A 14,783-nucleotide genomic window follows, 5' to 3' on the forward strand; every position below is an offset into this window, starting at 1 on the left:
TTCAAATTTTAATATGTTGATACTGATGACAAAATGGAGGTCAAATTTGATATTGACGATTTTCACTTTCACCATTCATCGGTAATGGTTCTTGTGATATTGCCAGGACACAAATAAATGTTAATAAATCCGGTTTGCTGTCGTTGTGACAGCCTCTTGTCTATAAATAGTCGAATCTTCTGGAGTAAACAACAACGTTAAACGATATATTACTACTTCATAACGTGTGACCTCACGTGTGTGGTAAAATTTGTTGATTGATGCACGTGGCTATTCTAGTAAATGAATTAATCTACAAAGCGAGAGCACTTTCCATTTTCATCAGCTAAGAGTCGAATAGCCTTTTTGAAAGGCTAACGCTTGTATTATATTTGTCTTCAGGTTTATATGATCCGTCATATAAACCCGAAGACAAATAATTCCTGTTTCGACTCTTCGAAATTCAAGATTCTATCCTAAATTAAGGTAAATTGTATGGCCTTCCAAATACCGTTTCGATTCCTAACATTACTGAAGATACATTAATTGCCGAAATCCGGATATGATGTATAAATTTTTGCACTTCATGTTTGCGGTATACCATCTTTTTCTTAAGATATTGTAAAATTCAAATAATTCAAATCAACGCTTTAATAAATAAATAAAAAAAAGCTTGACCAAATAGCCATTCCACGTTGTTTGTTAGACAGCTTTAAAAAAAAAGCAATGATTCAAGGTCAATATATTTCTGTTTATCAAAACATCAACAAATTCCGTGAAAACGTACATTGAGACATACTGTTAAGATAATAACGCAGAAACAATTGCGAGGTTTAAAAAATTTGACGTCAGATTATCTTCATTAAATATACTTTATAAAGAACATATTAAGCACTGTAGATTGATATAACAATACAGGTTTGGTTAAAGAACAATGTGTATTGAAATTGTATCATAATAGTATCAGACATTCAACATCTGACCCTGGCATAACGAATATCATATGTCATGCATTGAACTATATCAACGTCAATATATCTTTGTATACGTATAGGTCATCCATTTGTTTTTAAAATCAGAACAAGTATCATGAAGAAGGCATATTTGAAGAAAGTCTGTAAAGAAGAATTTCAGTTTCAGTCATTTGGATTTGACCATGATTCTCCTCGTCTGTTCGTGGTTACCGAAGTAAGTGGGTTGTCTTTTCTTCCGTCATTTTTATCAAATTCTATATTTTAAGGTATAAAGTATTATTAGTGTGGGTGCGTAACAATGTATTTATATATATAAAAAAGGTCAAAGTCTTTTGTACATTTCAGTATTTTTAATCGTCAGTTACTTCTACTTCTTTTCAATTTTAATCGTGCAGAGTTTAATGACAAAATCTGACTAGGCTAACTTTATTCGTATGGAAACTGGGATAAATTTATAATATACTAGTCGATGGAAGCATTTTATACCATTTCAACAAACCGTTTCTTCAACATGAAAACATGAAATTACTCAGACAACACCGTTTTAATTCAATTAAGCAGAGAATAAATTACACTTTATGTAGGCGAATTCAATTTTTTTTTTAAATTTTATCTTATAAGTGATATGTTTTTCTCCCATTATCCCATTAAACGGAAAACAAATCTTTTCAGGTGACTATTTAATCGTTAAGCAGTTCCATAGTTCGCATGTTTTAGATTGCGATTGTAAATTTTTAATAATACATGTAATCGGATCTTTAAAAGTTAAATTGCATGACTATTGCACGAATAACTTGTATATTAAATTAGGTAACATTATTTGAAAGGTTTCAAGTTTATTTCTTTATACATACCTGCCAACTTTTGAAAGTGTCCATGGGGGTTTTAGTGCGCGACAACAATTTCAAAGGTTACAATTCTTTGCGACGACTATTTTGCGTGTGCTGTTTTGTGGTCTAGAAAAAGTGTCATATTTGTAAGACGAGCCTACATGCCTTTTACTTTAAGTTTATTTGCATGATTCTAGTTATTATATATCAGTAGAAAAGATGAACATGTAGCTGCAAGACCAGGAATTAATTTCATGTGTAAGGATATTAAATTATTGTTGACTTTTCCAATTTAAAATTATGGACAAAGAAAGACCTTTATCAGGTTGGGAACAACACCTAGGGGTATCCCCTCAATGTAAGGACATTAAAAACCACTTTTTAAGTAAAAATGAGCACAATATATTCATATTATTTGAAGAAACTTTTCCCAAAGAATTGTACATCTTATGATCTATCTGGTATAATATGGTCAACACATGTCAAAGAATTTTGGTATGTTCTCGGCCTAAGCCTCGGTCACATCTTAACGGATAGCTCGAACGGACGCCTAACGGATAACTTTTTTTCAATCCGTTCATGTCCGTTAGACGTCCGTTCTTATCCGTTAGACATCCGTTCATATCCGTTAGAAATTTTTGAGCATGTTAAAAACTTTGAACGGACGTCCAACGGATAAAATGTCCCTTGAACGTCCGTTTTGTACGGTACTCGTCCGTTTCGTTTCCGTTTTGTATTCGTTACGTGTCCGTTATACATCCGTTGGAGGTCTGGAAGATAAATTCACCAACGGACTTCTACCGGACGTTTAACGGATAAAACGGATGTTGAACGGATGAGAAACGGACTTCTACCGGATAAAACGGATGATGAACGGATTTGAAACGGATAAATGCAAATTGAAAATTTCGCGTCAGAAATGCAAATTATTGGTATGTCAGATTTCTTAAGGTTCATGAATTCTTATTATTCATAATCGATCTTAGAGTATAGGCACGTCTTCACAATCAAACAGTTCTTAATCAGGCCAGACACTGCCATTTGGCGGAATTTTGAAGAATAAACCAAAACCAGTTACACAGAAACATTTTGAATATATATGCGATTTACATGTATTATTATTGTCGCCTTTGATTTTTCCGTATAACTTGTTCATCCGTTTTATCCCGTACGCGTCCGTTAGGTGTCCGTTTTATGCGGTACTCGTCCGTTGGATGTACGTACGACATCCGTTCTGTCCGGTACGTGTCCGTTTCTCGTACGTTGCATATCCGGTGTGTGTCCGTTATGCATCCGTTACACGTCCGTTTTATTCGGTCAGTACATCAACGGACTCCCAACGGATAACAATTTTGTCAACGGACAACTTTTATTTTCATCCGTTAGGCGTCCGTTCGTGCTATCCGGTAAGGTGTGACCGAGGCTTTATATATCATGTATATCTTCTTTATTTTTCAAAATAATTGGATCCTACATTTAGAAAAGTAGTTCTAAATATAATGTCAGAATTTCCCATTTTTAAGTTAAATAAAAATCTACATTTTTCATTTTTATTTTTCACAGAAGTAAAATGACCCCTTGACTAAGGGAAGTCCCTCATTTAAGGGATTCCTCGTGTGGGTTTTTTTGTTTTGTCCATGTTATACTTCATCTGAACTTATTAAAAAGTTACTAAATCCTGTTGATTTTTTTTTGTGGGATAGATTAATTGAAAACAAAAGAAATTGAAATGCTTGAAATACTAAATATACAAATGCATAGCAGTCAATGACAGAATAGGGGGAACGCTGACATTCTGTGAAATTTTGATGATGAAAAAAAATCCATTTCTTGTTGACTTTATAAAAGTTCCGTAAAAATATTTCGAAGTTAAATACTTATAGTAACACGTGTTGTAGTGTATGCTATATCAACATAAAAGGGGTTTTGTGGGTCGATTTCTAATCGGGAAGTGCAAGCTTCACAGAACAACATTTTCGATGTATTGTCATGAACGGTATTGGAGGATTTTGAAGAGGTTCTGCGATTCATTTTGCAAATGGTTTATAACTAATTTTAGACTTATATTATAGTTTTACTGTGCGTATTGTTGTGTGTTTTTTTTCTACATTTGCTAGAGGTATAGGGGGAGGGTTGAGATCTCATAAACATGTTTAACCCCGCCGCATTTTTGAGCCTGTCCCAACTCAGGTGTGAGCATCTGACCTTTGTTAGTCTTGTATGATTTTTAATTTTAGTTTCTTGTGTATATTTTAGTATGACGTCCATTATCACTGAACTAGTATACATTTTTGTTAAGGGGTCAGCTGAAGCATGCGGGAGCTTCTCGCTGCATTGAAGACCATTTGGTGGCCTTCGGCTGTTGGCTGCTCTTTGGTCGGGTTGTTGTCTTTTTGACACATTCCTCATTTCCATTCTCAATTTCCTTTATAAATGTCGTGCGTCATCAGCTCTTTCCGGGATTTTCCTTCAGAAACGCTCAAACCTAGACATTTGAAAGCCAGAGATGTAAACATAATTAGACGCTCATGGAGAGATATGGTCAATTCCTACACATCTAAAATTTATATTTTTTATGAATAAAATCGGTAGCAAGTGATTACGTTTTGCATGAATTTGATAACGTTGTTTTCATTTTATACAGCACTGGGTCGCTACCTCTGCTGGTGAACTATCAGTTCCCGAGAGTATCATCAGCTCAGTAGCCAGTACTTAGGTATTGACATGTTTCATAACAAACTATCTAAAATTGCCCGTTCATAAATTTTGAAAATATACAGAAACTAAGGTTTAAACTCCCTTTTTAGGTCCTTTTTGGTTTATAGCTTTTTCATGTGTTCGGTACTTAAACATTCTTGCCTGTCAAATAGTCAGAATTTGAGCGTACATGTACCTGATGAAGGTAAATCCAGAAAGCATGAAATTGATAACGTGTTGTTTTCATTTTTTTTTATATTGATTTTGTCATTATATATTAAGGAAAGACAAAATTTAATTTCATGTAAATGAAATATTGGAAAGAAATAGCATCAAATTTGAATGCAAATTTCAAAAGATATAAAATATAAGAGTAAAGAGATGTTGTTTGTTTGCAATGAGACAACTATCCATGCACTAAAGTTCTAATGAGGTTAATGTTTAAAAATCAATTTATAAATAATATTTTTTCTGTAGCTTATCGGCCTAATAAGTGCTCAGACTGTTTAAATTATTCTATTCAGATTCTTGTAAATTTCCTCTTCGTTAGATTCAACGTTGATCGCATGTTAATAATGTATATCTAATATTTTTTTAGAGAACATAAAACTCTTTTTATTAAATAAATGTTGATATCTTTGTATTTTAAATCTATACTGGTTATATAATAGAAGTGTGTCATTTAATTTTATTGTGTTTTAGTGTGGTCCAAGACTGCTGTATCCAATATGGACACTAATTTGGTTATTCTACCACTTGTTGTGGTTTATTCTGGAACCTTATTTTATTTATGGAGTTGATGGGTCATCGGAAACTTCTAAGTATTTGCTATACTTTACTAACTGGGGATACATAATCCTCGGGTTTTCCAATTTGATGGACGCCATATCAACTGTTTATGTTCATTATAAAAGACCAGAGCTTATAAACAAAGAATGTAGATTTAAAGGTAAGTGTTAAAAATCACATAACAACTGAACTCAAACCAGGCTTATAGTAAGTTATGACATTAAACAAATGTTGCGTCTACAGAAACTTGTCACTGAAAACGAAAAAGTTTGAAGGACAAATTAATAATAAAAAAAAAAGGACTGAAAAAAGTTACTCCAAATCCTGGTGTAAAATTGGTTATGGAACTCGGAAGCCCTAATATATATCCACATTTCAATACTTTTTTTTAGAATTATAGCATAAAAGAAATACAGTTCGACGTATGCCCAATATAAGGCGAAACAAGAATGTGTCCCCAGTACACGGATTATCATTGTCTATGTTCAGTGGACCGTGCATTGGGGTCAAAACTTTAATTTGGAATTTAAATTAGAAAGATCATATCATAGGGAACATGAAAAGTCGGGAAATTGTATCATCCAATATTATGTAATGAACTATATAGAAATTTTCACATATATTTAGTGGTTTACTTATAGAAAAATGACGCCAGTGAGTAAATAAATAAATTTTAATGGACGATTATACAAGATCGTTATTTTCAAATATAATATGTCATCTTCGCATTTTGTTTTAAGATATACCTAGTACGTCAAACGATTGTTCCGCTGTGACAAATTGCGAACCGTGAGTCGATATTTGGGAGTTTCAGTTATAGGTCTCTCATTAAATACAAAACAGTTATCGCTCCCAGTTTTCGATGGGGTTCGTTTTGCTTAGTCTTTATTATATGTTGTGTTTTGTGTACTATTGTCAGTCTGTGTGTCTTTTTCTTGTGTAGTCGCCATGGCGTTGTCAGTATATTTTTGATTTATGAGTTTGAATGTCCCTGTACCACTGATATCTTTGCCCTTATTTTATCTCAATTATAACACGAAAACATAACCATTACCTACCAGACTCAAGCTAGCGACCAATTCTAGCGACCAATCAAGCTAGCGACCAATTCTATCGACCACTTAAGTTAACACTGAGCATAAATACGTAACAGAACCATTTCGAGATATGTCTGAAAACCACAAAATGACATTATACTACAACGTTCTACTAATATTTAATACGTGATGTATCGCTATTGATAGAAAAAATACATACTTAATATGCATTGGAAAGAAAACATTGTAAAGGAAACACCTATTAATTTTGTTTTAATTTTATTTTGGATTCCAACAAACAAACATGAGTCACGTGCTTGCTGGAGGCTAAGATTCTAAATCAGTTATTCAGTTTTTGAAGACTTTATATTACATGGTATTATTCATTTATTTCAAATCGAGATTTTTGTTTTAACTAGATATACTGTTTCCAGATTGGATATTTAAAAAAACAACCTTTATGGTCCAACTACCTCATATGGTCCGACCCGTTGATAATACACCTTATCGCTATTCCCGGCTGACCCGTCCGCTTGAACTTTTGACGTCAACAACAATCACTTTTCCATTGTGGCGTCAGACATTTTGTTTTATGACGTCAAAATTTTACGGGAACCTGTGTGATTTCCAGCAATGGCGGACAAATAGCGATAAGGTGTATAAAACGAGTATAATACTGATATGGTCCAATCATACGCGTACGGTCAGACCATATGGGTATACGTATATGGTCATGACCGCACGCATAGGGTCCAAATATTGATATGGTTCGGGACATATTCGTAAGTATTGTAAAACAGAATAAAAAAAAATACAGACGTTCAAATGTCAACTTACGGTGAGATAAATAAAATGTTTAAGTGAACAAGGAACTAGAAAAATCATGTAAGGGTTTCTATATCCTTGGCATTGTCAAATATTGAGTATTTCCTCAAAACCATTTAGGTTTGAGGGGAGTGGTTCACGAAACAGTATAATGGGTATAGTACAAGGCACTTCAGATAATACTGAAAGCAGTAAAACAAATCAAAATGTAATTAGAAAGAAAAAACTAAATTTATTCAATGCAACATTCATCAAGTCAAAACATTTAAACTACGTTCAGCCAGATGCATTTTTTTAAATCTTTAATTCAACATTTATATACAACAGCTATATTACATATTACTCAAAAATATCACAAGAATTTTTTAAGTATAATGACATAAAAATTCAACACGAAAATTAGAAAATAAATGTTATGAATCCTTCGGTTTCTAGTACAACAATGTTGTTCTTTAAAAAGTGTTTCTCAAAAATATTTCTCATACATCTTGCATACACAAGTATTCATACAGAATAGTTATATAATGTTTTATACTTTATAAGGTCAACTTTACTGTTTTACCTCTTAAGTAAATTCCTTCTGTGAAGATACAACTTTTATTTTTTTTCTCGTTTCAACCTTTATTCAGACATTATGTAGCATGTTATTAGTAAAGTGACCGATGAAGACAAAAGAGTAATAAGTTGTCTATTGAATATCAATTCGAATGAATAAAATGAAAATATAATATGATAAGCAAATAAAAAAAAAAAAACAGTCGAAAATAATTGATAACTGAAAAGGGAAACAATCTAGTCCTATTACATTTATAATAAATTGCTATATCGGCCCGATCAAGAGAATATACAAAGTAGTACATATATCAAACAAAATAGTTACTATGCATATTTATAAATCTTTGTCAATAAGTATAATATTTAGTTCATTTTGGTATCAAATGAAAGCGTATTCACTTAGGATCACTAAAGACCCGTGTTCAATAATAATCAGAAAAATTAATAAAAAACAGGTTATATTTCCCCCGTTGTATAGTTGGCTCAGTACCTGGTTTTTTTCTGGAATTTCTGGGGAACCAGAAAACAGCAATGCACAGTTAGGAGTTTGGTTTCGCATTTTGGCCCCTGTGGATTTTTTATGTATGAAAGTTTTTGTGCAATAAAATTTGTTTTCAGACAGCTGACTACTAATTTAGCCTTCAAAGATGGTTTATAAAAACATCAATGTCATTTTTACAGGTTTAATGGGCTATTTTCTGTTTGACTTTCCGTATTTTCATAGCTATACCAGCCATAGGTCCAGCAATTAATGTAATATTTCTGGTGCACTTTCCCACCCGGACATTTTAATGAATAAAAGGGTCAGGGACAAGCTTTCAATCCCACTAGGTGTGGGTAAAAACTTTGCTGTAGGGAACTGTACAGAAAGAGTGAAAACATGAGCCCATACCCATTACTGTATAGGTACCTCAGACTTTGGATGGGCAGTGAAGTCTTCAGGTGCACTTTCCCACCCTGGAATTGATACGAGTTGAAGATATGGATAAAAGCTATCAATCTAACCACCTACGGTCAAGAATTTTGCCGTAGGGGAGTGGCAGTGAAGCCACTTCTGCCACCACGCGTAAGGTGGGAAAGTGCACCGGAAGCTGACAACAACATACGCAATTTCTCATTTTGGTCCATTATGGGTGGTGGCAGCAGTCGCTTTACTCCCATCCCCCTACGGCAAAGTTCTTGACCGCAGGTGGTTAGATTGAAAGCTATTATCCATATCTTCAACTCGTATCAATCCCTGGGTAGGAAAGTGCACCTGAAGACTTCACTGGCCATCCAAAGTCTGAGGTACCTATACAGTTATGGGTATGGGCTCATTTTTCAGTCTTTCTGTACAGTTCCCTACGGCAAAGTTTTTTCCCACACGTGGCGATGTTGTTTCTTTCGTGTCCAACGTACATTCTTTCTGCAAGCCTCGCAAGCTCCATACGATAAAGTACGCCACCGGACATGGCTTAAATAAAAGGTAATAAATCAGAGCAGAGCCCACTGAAATGATTTTTTGGGGGTTAAAAGCTTCTGGGAATTGAATCCCACCTACACTTTCTCACTAACATCCAAATATTAAAAAAAAATTCCTTGGCTCTAACTCTAACTCCAAATGGACAATTTATGTTAAGGGGGTCCTTAAATCTTTTGAAAGCTTCCGATGTGCTATTTTTAACCTTTTCTAATTAACTGGACCAAATCACTACTTATTCTAAAATTCATGACCCATTTTTTTACAGTGTGCTTTAATCCCCCTAACTTGCTATTTGAGGCATAAAACATGAAGAAATACATTTGGAAGGGGTATAACAAAATGGCAAATAACACACTGTCCACACTAAGGACTATATTCGTGGACAACGAAAAATCAAAGGACGATAACTGTGTACTCGGACCATTTAAGGATGCCAAATGTATAGAAAGCAATTCTTTCGAACATAAGATATTTCTTATTTCGTTTATTTGAAAGCTTATAAAATGTACACATGAACGAGTTTAAGTCAACTCACATTAAATAGTTATTCTATGCTACGCCTACAACAGTGAAGACCGTATCTGATCTGTAGGTTTGTTCGTTCGTTCGTTCGTTTTTCCGTGTATCCATCCATTTATACTGTATTAGATTGAAAGACGACATTGTAGTCAGAGCAAGTTGAAACTAGGTACACATGTTTATTGAAATATGTTCTTTTTAAAATTATTTACGGTTCTCTGAATATGGAAAATAATTGTGCGAGCAAATCATCATAGACAAACACTGTTGTTTTTTTTATCTAATTTAATTCGTATACTTTTATTTCTCATTTCGTATCCGCAAATTACTCGTATATTATAACTATTATGTCATGGGGGATATACGATCCGTTTTTAATAGTTTATTTGCAATCCTTGATTTTTGTTTACCATCTCGGTGAAGAAAACGTAAAGAAGAACTCAAAATTTAGTATATGCCCTTCTCTATAGAGTAAAATACGTAGAGGAGCGCACTTTGCATTCTATAAATACATATATAATAACATAAAGTATGTGTTTGTGTAGAGGAATAAAAATCGTCGCTAAAAAGATTGTTCCTTTGTTTTTTTTGTGTATTTAGCGCTGTGCATTTGCTGATTAAAGATACCCTATCTCCTTTGTTTTTCTATTGTATTACGATATTTTGACTTTTACGATTTTCTGGGACGTTCTCCCTTTACTGATTTATATTAATGCAGACATTTAGCAAGCAAACTAGTCAGAACATTAGGCTACAAACGGCATTGATGTTGTAGTGTCCTTTCTGACTTGATATGATGGATATTTCTAGTTATTTAAAGGTAAAAAACAATATAAACCGTATTGGTAGCCATATTTTATTTTTAACAGAACGTTGTTTCATTATGTCGTTTTGTGGTTTTCTCATATACCACATTATGATTCTTTGACAAGTTGATTCTCATTGTGTTCTTTAGTGGTCGCTAGACTTGGTCGCTAGCTTGATTGGTCGCTAGCTTGAGTCTGGTCCATTACCTTTGTAGCAGATATTTCGATGGAATAATGTAATAGATAGAAAATTCCGCGTAACATGATCCAAGACTTTAGCACATCAACAGTTTGGCGTCATAGGTACGCTTCCGGCGTCAAACGTAAAACACCATAATGGAATAACATTTGTCAAGCAGAAAAGGTGAAAATGCTACTATTGCGTTTCTTACAGAAATGAGATCTTAAACCAATATTTAATCATTCACATGGCGTTTTAACTTAGTAACAGACAGGTAAACCGTTGATTTAAACCCATAGAAATATAAGGATGGGTCCCTTTGTAAATATTTAGTGGGCCTAAGAATAGGAATGAAGTTTGTCAAATCCGAACAAGAACATGACTATGTTAACACTTCTCCGGGTTTTGTAAATATTAGAAATGTTATCACCTTACGTAATTAAGTAATAATTTATTTTGATTTCTTCTATCCAGTGTATCATCAACTCCATTTCCACCTAATGTTAATTCATTCTACAATAATTTGATTTTGGATGTAACACGTCTTCTGATTGGCTGACTTTATTTTGTTATGAGCCCATAGACATAATTTAGTCATGTGACCGTGACGTCATCAACGTTTTTTCATGGTTTTCTACGGTTTAAAATGGAATTTAGAATTAAATTATAAGAAATGACTGTAATATTTTTTCTGTCTATTCGAAATAACATAAAAAATGTGGTGCACACTGTTAAATAACTCGCTACTCGCGTTATTCAGTGTGCACCAAATCTTCATAGACAGAAAAAATATTACAGTCATTCCTTAAATAATAAAAAATATATATAAAAAAAAGAAGATGTGGAACGATTACCAATGAGACAACACTCCACAAGAGACCAGATGACACAGACATTAATAACTATAATAGGTCAACGTACGGCCTTCAAAAATGATCAACGCCCATACCGCATAGTCAGCAATAAAAGGCTCCGAAATGACATCTGTAAAACAAATCAAACGAGAAAACTAACGGCCTTATTTATGTACTAAAAAATAACGAAAAACAAATATGTAACACAAAAAAAAGACAACCACAGAATGACAGGCTCCTGACTTGGGACAGGCACATACATAAATAATGTGGCGGGGTTAAACATGTTAGCGGGATCCCAACCCTCCCCCTAACCTGGACAGTTGTATAACGGTTCAAAAAACGAACTATAAACATCAGTTGAAAAATCAAGTCATTTTTAACTATGCTTCATTTAATGTTATAAGCGATTACTGGAAAGAAAAAGTTAGTGTTTTGGTTATTATTAAAATTCATTACTGTAATAACTGATAAATGTTCCCCTGGACTATTTCAATATCAGAATAGACCAGGAAAACGATATTTAAAGAAATCATGGTTATGTTTAATTTGTTTATTTTAGATGATAGGCTGCCTTGGTATATACGGTTTAGCTGGTTTCTTTTCGAGACTAGTAACACAATCGCTATAACAGTTACTATAGGACTTTACAGCATTCAAATACCAAGTAAGCCTTATAATTAACTTACTTTTGTGTTAAAAATGTATATCTTATCAGTTATTTAGTTAACGCCATAAAGACAGCAAATTTACACCACAAAAAGACGTCTAGTGGTCTTTATAAGAGAAAGTTGAGGTGCTCAAGTTATCCTTGATGTTTTTCCTACCGTCAAACTTGGATGAGCAATTATATTAAATTTGTATTATAGAACAAAACAAAGATATCATGGATGACACAAAATCAGTACATGAACAGCAAAAAACACACAGAAAGCAAAGGAACAAAATTTTTGTTGCTGTAATTGTGTTTTGTGTGTATGTGTGCTGTCAAGCAATATCATTTTTCAAAATAGTTAAAAAAAAAAAAAAAAGTGCGATATCATTTCCAATACATTAAAATACATGTATATATCACTGCAATCTATAAAAGGTGCGGTATCATTTACAATACATTGCCAGTATACATAAATTGGTACTTTGTGTCTATGGTTTTTTTCAAGTTATTTTGTGGCCTTTTGTCAATCTGATTGATCAAGCTTTCCTCAACCCTATCATACTGTACTTATTTTTTGTATACATGATAATTGGATGTTTGTAGATATTTTGAATAGTTTTAATGGATTATTTATTAAGATTGGTTGGTTAAAAATGGTGTCAGTACATTGCGATGGTTGATTATATATACTTTCTTAAACAACATGTAATGCTGGTATATGAAGCCACGATATATGAAGTCAAGCTAACATTTCGTTAATGTATAGAATTATATAAAGTTGTATTGTTTTGTAGCTAACGATGCTCCAAGTATTGAGTTCCATGTAATTAATACTGTTTATGTAGTACTCAACCTATTTGTAAGTGCCAAACCAGTGCGAGTACTTCATTTAATATATCCTATGTCTTTTGCTGGAATTTACATATTATTTACAGTCGTGTATCAGCCAATGGCAAACAATGCTGCAATATATTCAGAATTAGACTGGAACGGAGAAAGTCAAACTATTGCAGCACTATTTGTTACTGCAGCAATTATAGTACCTCTGATACATGTATTACTGTATGTATTTTATGTTACGAAAACTATAATTCATATGAAGATCTGCAGAAAACGAAAAGTAAAAAACTTGTACCACCTGGACATTGGGAGTGAAATCTCAGACAAACCTACTGATTCAGATGACGATGACAGTATCGGTAATGAAACCAACATATCAACAGTTTCTGATGGTGTCGCTGAAACAAATACCGAAGTTAATAGTGAAGGCCGCAGTAACAGTGTACTAAAATCTGAAATTGGTGGAGTGAAAGAAATCTCAGAACTAAATTCTCAGCAAGTTGATCAAGAGTTTAATAAGGGCGAAGAAAAAAACAAATTTTTCATTTGTGATATAGACTACGAGAAGGTGCATCCATGGACGATAAATTGGAAATTAGGAATAGTAGCTAAACGATAAATATCACAAATTCAAAATATCAGGGGTATTCGTTTATAATTGCAAACATAGTATCACAACGACGATCTAATATTTTTGTAATATTTACTTGTGTTTTTGTCATTTTGTGTTTTTGTATTTTGTGTTGTGGGTCTTTTTTGTGTTTTTGTGTTTGTTTTTTTTTTTTTTTTTGCTGGAGTAGCTTTTTGTATTTGAAGTTGTCTATATTGTTTCACACTTTTTTACCATCCAATAACCACGTACATGTAGTCATTAACTATAAGTCATATAGTGAGAAAACTGACCATTGCAAGAGAATTATAGTACAATATGTGTATGTCTAGCTAATAATGTGGTACTTTTTTGCATGTAAGAAAACTCATCATAGATACCAGGATTAAATTTTTATATTAACGCCAGACGTGCGTTTCTTCTACAAAAAAACTCATCAGTGACGCTCGAATCAAAAAATGTTTAAAAGATTTAACACGTATAGAAATATAATACAAAAATATTGTTATGAGCATGCATGTATAGAATGGTATATTTATATAATTTAATATATAAAGATAATATATAAATATGGATTTATGTCAAAAGACGGAAAATTGGAGAGAGAAAGAAATCAATAATACAGAGAAAATTAAAAGTAAATAAATGAATATTTAGAAAACAAAAACACAAAAAATAAAATACAAATTAAAAAAAAAAAACGTAAGAAAGGACAAAAAAAGGGTGAAGAATTTTACTTTTACTTAGATGATGATGTGTGTGCGATCATGGTTTGTTATCTAGACAATTTGAAATCTTTCCGAACTTTGAATAAACTCGAAGACATTTTTGAAAATGGTCTGGTTTTGCTCTAGAGAAAGAAGACAACTACCCGAGGTTACATTTAAAAAAGAAATGATATAGGTATCTTCACGATTAACACCACAGCGGCAAGAAGAATCAGAAATAATATTGACCCTATATAGATCATAGTGTAAGGATGATGCAAAACAACGAAGTTGGGTCAGTTTTCGAATTCCGAATCCATATTGCTTCGGTACAAACATGTTACTCTGATGATAACGGTATTTAAGTTCAGTTTTTAATTTATTAATTGATTCAACAACACGAGTTGAATCATCAAGATTATTCCAAAGATGTTTGGTTGATTGAATAAATGAATCATTATTA

At 33.0% G+C, this 14,783-nt stretch overlaps 1 long non-coding RNA gene across 1 annotated transcript in view; it reads left to right on the top strand.

Annotated features, from left to right (window-relative positions):
• Positions 1 to 1,037: 1,037 nt before the first annotated feature.
• Positions 1,038 to 14,783, top strand: part of LOC143045132 (uncharacterized) — a 30,114-nt gene continuing 16,368 nt past the window's right edge. Inside the window, exons 1-3 of the long non-coding RNA XR_012968876.1 lie at positions 1,038 to 1,167; positions 5,183 to 5,429; positions 12,071 to 12,175. This is a non-coding gene — a long non-coding RNA (uncharacterized LOC143045132). The remainder of the gene's footprint in view (positions 1,168 to 5,182; positions 5,430 to 12,070; positions 12,176 to 14,783) is intronic.

The sequence above is a fragment of the Mytilus galloprovincialis genome, chromosome 1 (genome assembly GCF_965363235.1).
Source record: "Mytilus galloprovincialis chromosome 1, xbMytGall1.hap1.1, whole genome shotgun sequence".
In the NCBI taxonomy this organism is placed as follows: domain Eukaryota; kingdom Metazoa; phylum Mollusca; class Bivalvia; order Mytilida; family Mytilidae; genus Mytilus; species Mytilus galloprovincialis.